We start from the raw sequence: 6,622 nt of genomic DNA on the forward strand, positions 1-6,622 counted from the left end.
TAGCAAGGTAAGTTGTTTCCTACTTTCCTTGCATCTCCAAGGACAAAGACAAAAGTTTGTGATAGACGAAGGCCTACAAGCATAATCATGCCAAAGTTTTTCACTTCATTAACATTTTGACTTTGAATTCCTGTGTGCATGTTTTGGACGACTCCAGAAACCAGCCTATCCAACTTGTATTTTGAAGACGGCCATACAATTGCCATTTACAGAACTTCGAAGACGGCCTGCTGTCCTTGGTCTTTTCTACCAACTGGACAGGGCATGCTTGCCTTCTCTCCATCCGATAGGAGTTTCACCGTTTGCGTTCTCTTCTTCCGATGCGATTTCGATCGGTGATATATTCTCTTCTTCCGATTCGGATCCGACTGCGTGTTCTCTTCTCCGGATTTGGGTCGGGTCGTGGCCGCGTCATCTTCTTCAGCCACCGGTCAATGACCCAGTCACACTCGTGGTAGAGGTCCAAGTTTTTGGTGGAGCAGCGGAAGGCGACGACCTCGGAGGCGCAGTTGTCACAGATCGGAGGCGCATTTGATAAGAGTTCATACGGGCTTGAAGGAGGGAGAGAGCTGCCAGTGGCAGTTTTCGTAATTGTTATTATTATTAGTGTTAGATTGTTAAATGATGACTTTAATTATCATGGGAACATTTGTGGTACCTGAATTATAATAAGGCACTTTAAAATGTCCTCTTTTATGATTGTCCCAATAACCTACCTTTTATATTTGATTTAAAAAAAAAAAAAAAAAACTACCTTTTATAGATTGCCCACAGTTTCTTTTCAAAACCACCTGCTCTAGAACTTTCCGATCGGGTTTAAATAGAGCAGGGGAGAACAAATTTTACAGAACAAACCAAAGAAGAATGATGGTTACCTGTAAGGGAGTGAATACCTTGTCACCAGCAGAATCCCAGGATGAAGATGACGACGAAGACCAAGATCTGGGAGGGGGCTCTCAAGTAATTCTTCATCGAATCCATGATCTACCAGGTCTCTAACCATTTCAATTACTTTATCCATCAATTCTGCTGATTTATCTGAGTTATGGTCCTGGAATTTATTTATTAATTGAAATCAAATTTGGTCGAGAATTTAACACCATGTCTATACTTTTTGCTGTTTTGGAGGATTATAAGATTTTTTTTCTTTTATATTTTCTTGCAATTATCCTAGTAATCAAGGAGATTATTAGGTTTTGTATATCTGCTCAGTTGATACTTATATTTGGTTTCTTTCTTTCTCTCCGCGAACCAGACCATAATGCCATTGGAGATGTTGGTCGATGTTGGGAGATGTAGCTGAGGCTTGACTTGGCCGAGTTTTCTTCCTTTTGAGGTTTCTAGAGGAATGAAGAGGAGGAAGAAGACTGAGCCAAAGAAGCTTGACCATTTGCTTGCAGCTGCTCCTCCACTGAGTCCTCAGCCCGAGCCACTGGATTGGTGGGACGACTTCCAACAGAGATTTACTGGGCCTTTATCTGGATCAGAATCCAGAAATGCAGTGAAATTTGAATCTGTCTTCAAAATTTCAAGGACATTCAAATGCAAGACCTGGAGTCTGTTTTCATTTGTCATCTTCAATAGTTCCAGCTTTTGGGGAACCTTGGTCTTTTTCGCTTCCATGACTTGCAACTCGAAACTAGTTACAGAAACCTGTCTATATATTGATTTTTTTGTCTTTTACCACGATGGCAATAAGATTTAAATTCATGACTTTAACTTTATTAGTTATTCGGGCAAGTTACAAAAACATATTGATTGAAGAAAACATGTGTTGTATTGTTTGGAGTCACGGAAATTTATATATATTTTTTTTAGAGTAATAGTCAACCATTTTATTAATAATAATCATAAGAAAAATTACAACTTATAGATGTAGAACCTACATCAAAATATAAAATAACAAGAGAAATACTAGATGCAACAAAGCATCGGAAATAAAACCTAGTAAGGATATGAATGGATGCAATTAAGCATTTGATGAGGCACCAGACTGAATCCGGGCTATGTAAAACGGTACCAATAGTATGGTCGACCATACTTCCACGCAAAGATATACGTTGAATAGAGGGTAACCTTCTATCAAGGAAATTTATATATAGATGTTTTTATTCTTTTTCTTTTAATTCTTGTTTCATTTCAATGTCTGCATCTATTCTCAATTTCTAATGACAACTATGGTCCCAAGAAAGAACTCAGTTTATGTCAAGGTAGATTGCTATATAAAGTGAATCCATTGAAGAATTTTGTGAGGGAGGTGTCTACATTATTGGTGTACTTTTAGTGACAAAATTAAAAGTGATTCTTGGAGGGGCCGAACAAGTAGACAATTATAAAGATTTTTTGTTAATCCAGATCATAGTTGTTTTTTTTTTTTTTTTTTTTTTGCAATATAGATGGCTCTAGAAAAGACTTTAGTTCTTAAATAAATAATATATCAATTAAATCTGATTAAAATGAGCTGATCTTGGATGTTAATTAGCAAGGTTCGAAAAATCTCTAGGCGCTAGTCGGGCGGTGGCCAGATCATAGTTGTTAATTAGCGGTTTTTATTTTTTTAATTTATAATTTATTTTTAATGCATATATATATATATATATATATATATATATATATATATATATATATATATATATATATATATTATCCAGAGCGAGGCTTCGCTTTGAAATTAAAGTGCGCATTTAGAGTTTATAGTCACTTTTTAGTCGCATATCCACATCTCGACCATTCAGTTTTTAGGTACTAATGTATAGATCATCTCTGCAAATTTTCAGCTAAATTGATGATCGTTAAGGTATCTAACTCGCTTAAACCAATGGCTGAACTGAATCTGTCCAACTTGTTACCCATTGTTCATATCGGAGGCGAGAACCTGAAAGTTTGAAAGCATTTCTTCTTTTCACTTCTAATTATCACTGCTTACCTCTGCTGGGTTTAAGATCTACTCTACCTTTCAATTCGTTCAAGAATCAAAATCCCAACAAACCCAACTGTCCAATCTTTGCTGCGTTTAAGATCTGCTCTACGTCTTTGCCAGATCGTCTTCTGTTGAGTCACAAATTACTTATGCAATTGTGCCCCATAACTATGAAAATTGATTTGTCTTCCATGCTATTTTACCCTTTTTAATCCATTTCCTTTTATTTGTATATATGAAACCTTGCATTGAGAATAAAATGACCATTTGAGGCTTGAAATGCGGAGATTTGAAGCTAGGAGAAGAAGACACAGAGATTGGAAGAAAATTGCAAATCGATTTTTCCGGCGAACTTTTCCGGTGAACTTTTCCGGCGAGCCGCCACTCATGGAGGGTCCTTTCTCCAGCAAAGGAGGACCATGGTTGTGAGAATCTCCCATCACTTGAAATTCAAATATCTCTCTACACCTTGTCCTTTTGTCACCTTGCCAATTTGGGACCATTTGGGGGACAATGGTGTAAGAGCATCTCTTACACATCTTGGGACCAAGAGGACATACATAGATGATCAAAGAGAGGCCAAGGACTCAATCTTGATCATTCGTGACTCCATTCCATCATCTTCATCCTAGCCAAGCTCCATCTTCTCTCCACAACTCAACCTCCCTTAAATCCAAACACCAAACTCGATCCATCTCCACTACTTCCACCACCCATTAATTCCACAACCATCTCAACACTACAAACCATCACTAGCTACTCAAGGATTCATCATCTCTACATCATTAAGGAGCTTGAGGAGCAAGGAGGGGGAGACAACCACCACAACATCACACCATGACATGGGAGACCCATATCCACCACCACTTCCACCACCATCAATAGTCACTTCTCACTCTCTATCTCTCTCTAATTACTTGATGTATTATAGTATGTTGAAGCTTGTTTGTTTAGTTATGAGTAAGTAGTGAACTTGTTGGGGTTAGGGTTGAAAGCCCTAGCCAACCTTGCTTGTAATTGATGTTTTGTTTATGATTTAATGAAATTCATGTTGTCACCTTCACATGCTAAATCAAAAGTTGAATGCATTTACTTAGACCTAATCAATTTGAGTTAATGTGTTTGCCATGACATGAAATTTTTGCTGACAGATTAATTACCTTTAGGCAAAAAGAAGCATGAAAGCACACCATGTGTGAATATGAGGGTAGTGAGCTAAAATCACCTAGAAATAAGATTGGTTTGCTTGCTTGGTTATCTAAACTCTAGGCTTTATGCATTTAGGAGCAAAGGATTGAGACCTATCTGGTAATTGAATTTGTCCCTAGGTAGTTAACTCTAGACTTATCCGGTTAGAGTTAATAAAATCAAAAGAGTTTAGGCCTTAGTAGTTTTATGCGGATGCTAAGAGGGTAATTGGACAATAGGTTTAGCATCATTCATATTCAATTGCATTGTTGCATCAAGAGAGGTTAGTGGTAGACAATCCAAACCTCAACTCCCATCCATTTTTCTATAACCTTAGCTTAACTAGTCTTAGTTTACTTTTCTTGCATTTAGTTTAGTCAATCAACCAATCACTCAAACAAACAAACAAACATTCACTATCCATTTGTGCATAACATCATTCACCTGTCGCAACTTGTAACGAGCTTTGGTTTTGTGAACTTGTAAATTGTGTGCATTCTTTCTAGTTTTCCTTAAGTTTTCCCTAGCTAGGAAAGGATTTGCCAATCCCTGTGGGTTCGACATCGATCCTTACTTAATCCTCATATTCTATAACTTGACCCTTATACTTGAGGGTGGCTTCAATGCTAACATCTTCGCCGACGTTAATTTCGCTCGTCGTCATGGCCTTCACTAGCGATTTTCCTCTATTACTGTCTTTTGATAATGCTTGTTGCTTTTGGGCATTCATGGTTTTTCAATTTGTGGTTTAAATTTCAAGTCTTTTATTGTGGTTGTGGTGTTGTAATTATGTCAGCAACCTTGTTGCTGCTGTTTTAAAGGGATTCATTGATGTGTGTTGTGATCCAAAGGGATGACGAAACTAAGAAACGACGATGTCTTGACAATCGGATTCCAAGATCTGATGGGGAAGGGAGAGATCCCACGCCGGCGCCCAGCAAAATCTAGCAATAGACCCGCCTAGCCCGACCGCCTAGGCACCTAGTCGCTCGCCTGGGCCGTCTAGGCGGCCCGCCCAACAACTCCGATTTGGCCTTAGTCGAGTCAGAGAGCTGTCGTCCAACACCTGGGCGGCCGATTTTTAGAACACTGAACACTGTTAATTAGTAATAACTACACCAAAGTATTCAATGAATTTAGTTTAAAAAAATTCCAAATCAGAATGTTTTGAATTTACTTTTGTATTAAATGTTGATATCATGTATAGAAATTAATTATTTTTACTTAATTATTTTAGGTAAATTATAAAATTATATAGGTAATATAAGAAAATTTTGAAGAAGAAAAAAAGAGCAATTTAATTGAATTTTATATTAATGTGATTGTCTAAAAAAAAGATTCAATATTATATTAATGGGAGAAATTAATTGGGGGCGGTAAAAAGAGTATTTATTATATTTTTTTTAGGGATAATGATAAAAAAGGTCATTTTGAAGTGCCTTATTATAATTCAAACAGCACAAATGTCCCTATGATAATTAAGGTCACCTGTTCAGGTTCTACCACTGTACTTCAATTTAATTACAAAACTGCCACCGTCAGTTTTCTCTGGCGGTTTGTAAGAGGTAGACTAAAACGGCACTATTGTTTCGTCTTCTCCACATTACTTCGGAAATTCAAACCTCAAAAAACCGCTCAAACCTACTCCGAAATAGAGAAATATTAATCTCCGGCGGCCACATTCTTAGACACATACCTTCTCCGAATACTGTTTTGCTCAACGGTGAAGCAACGCCGACTCTGAAAAGTACTTCACAGAAAAAGCCCCAAATTTTAGGGATTTGAAGAATTGCAGAACTCGAATCGTCTACCTCGACCGGGTAATCTTTCAGCCTTGATTCTCAGAAACTTCTCTTACTTAATTTCGAGTCATTGATATAGTATTTAGTTTTGGAATTATAAGTCGAATATGATATAATTATTTCTGCATTTGATTCTGAAACAAAACAATTCGATTCCAAGTTTTGGTTTGAGTGAAGATTTAAAGCTTTTTTGAGTGGAGATGATCAATGACTGTCTTCAAATTTTAGTTTGATGCTGTAACATAGCCAGTGACATAGGCTACTGACTGGGTATCATTTGATTTTGGAGGGGCTCTGTTTCCATTTTGGTGTGATTTGATACAGAGACATGGACAGTAACATAACAATTTATATGGAGATAATGACTGTGTGTCATGCTGTTTAGGCTTTAGGCTTTACTTGAATGGAAATTCTGCTAGTGCAAATACATATTTTATAGGCTCAGATAATGAAACTGGCCAGTGAGGTCACTGGCCAGGTCGCTAGACAAGTCAAAGGCCAGATAAGTCACTGGAAAAGGCCAACTCATTGGCAACGTGTGTTAAACTCCTGTCAATGATCATGTAACTGATCATGTAACTGGCCATGTAACTGGCCATGTAACTTACAATGCATGCAACTTATCATGTAACTGGTCATGTAACTGACGTTGTAACTTACAACATATGTAACTGGCCAAGTAACTGATCATGTAACTGACGTTGTCATTGAA

General features: G+C 37.4%; 1 long non-coding RNA gene across 1 annotated transcript; it reads left to right on the top strand.

Moving 5' to 3' along the window:
* Positions 1-802: 802 nt before the first annotated feature.
* Positions 803-1,719, top strand: LOC133713075 (uncharacterized). The gene is made up of 2 exons (XR_009847760.1): positions 803-991; positions 1,256-1,719. It is a non-coding gene; the product is annotated as an uncharacterized LOC133713075 (long non-coding RNA).
* Positions 1,720-6,622: the final 4,903 nt, after the last annotated feature.

Source organism: Rosa rugosa, chromosome 5 (assembly GCF_958449725.1).
Source record: "Rosa rugosa chromosome 5, drRosRugo1.1, whole genome shotgun sequence".
NCBI lineage: Eukaryota > Viridiplantae > Streptophyta > Magnoliopsida > Rosales > Rosaceae > Rosa > Rosa rugosa.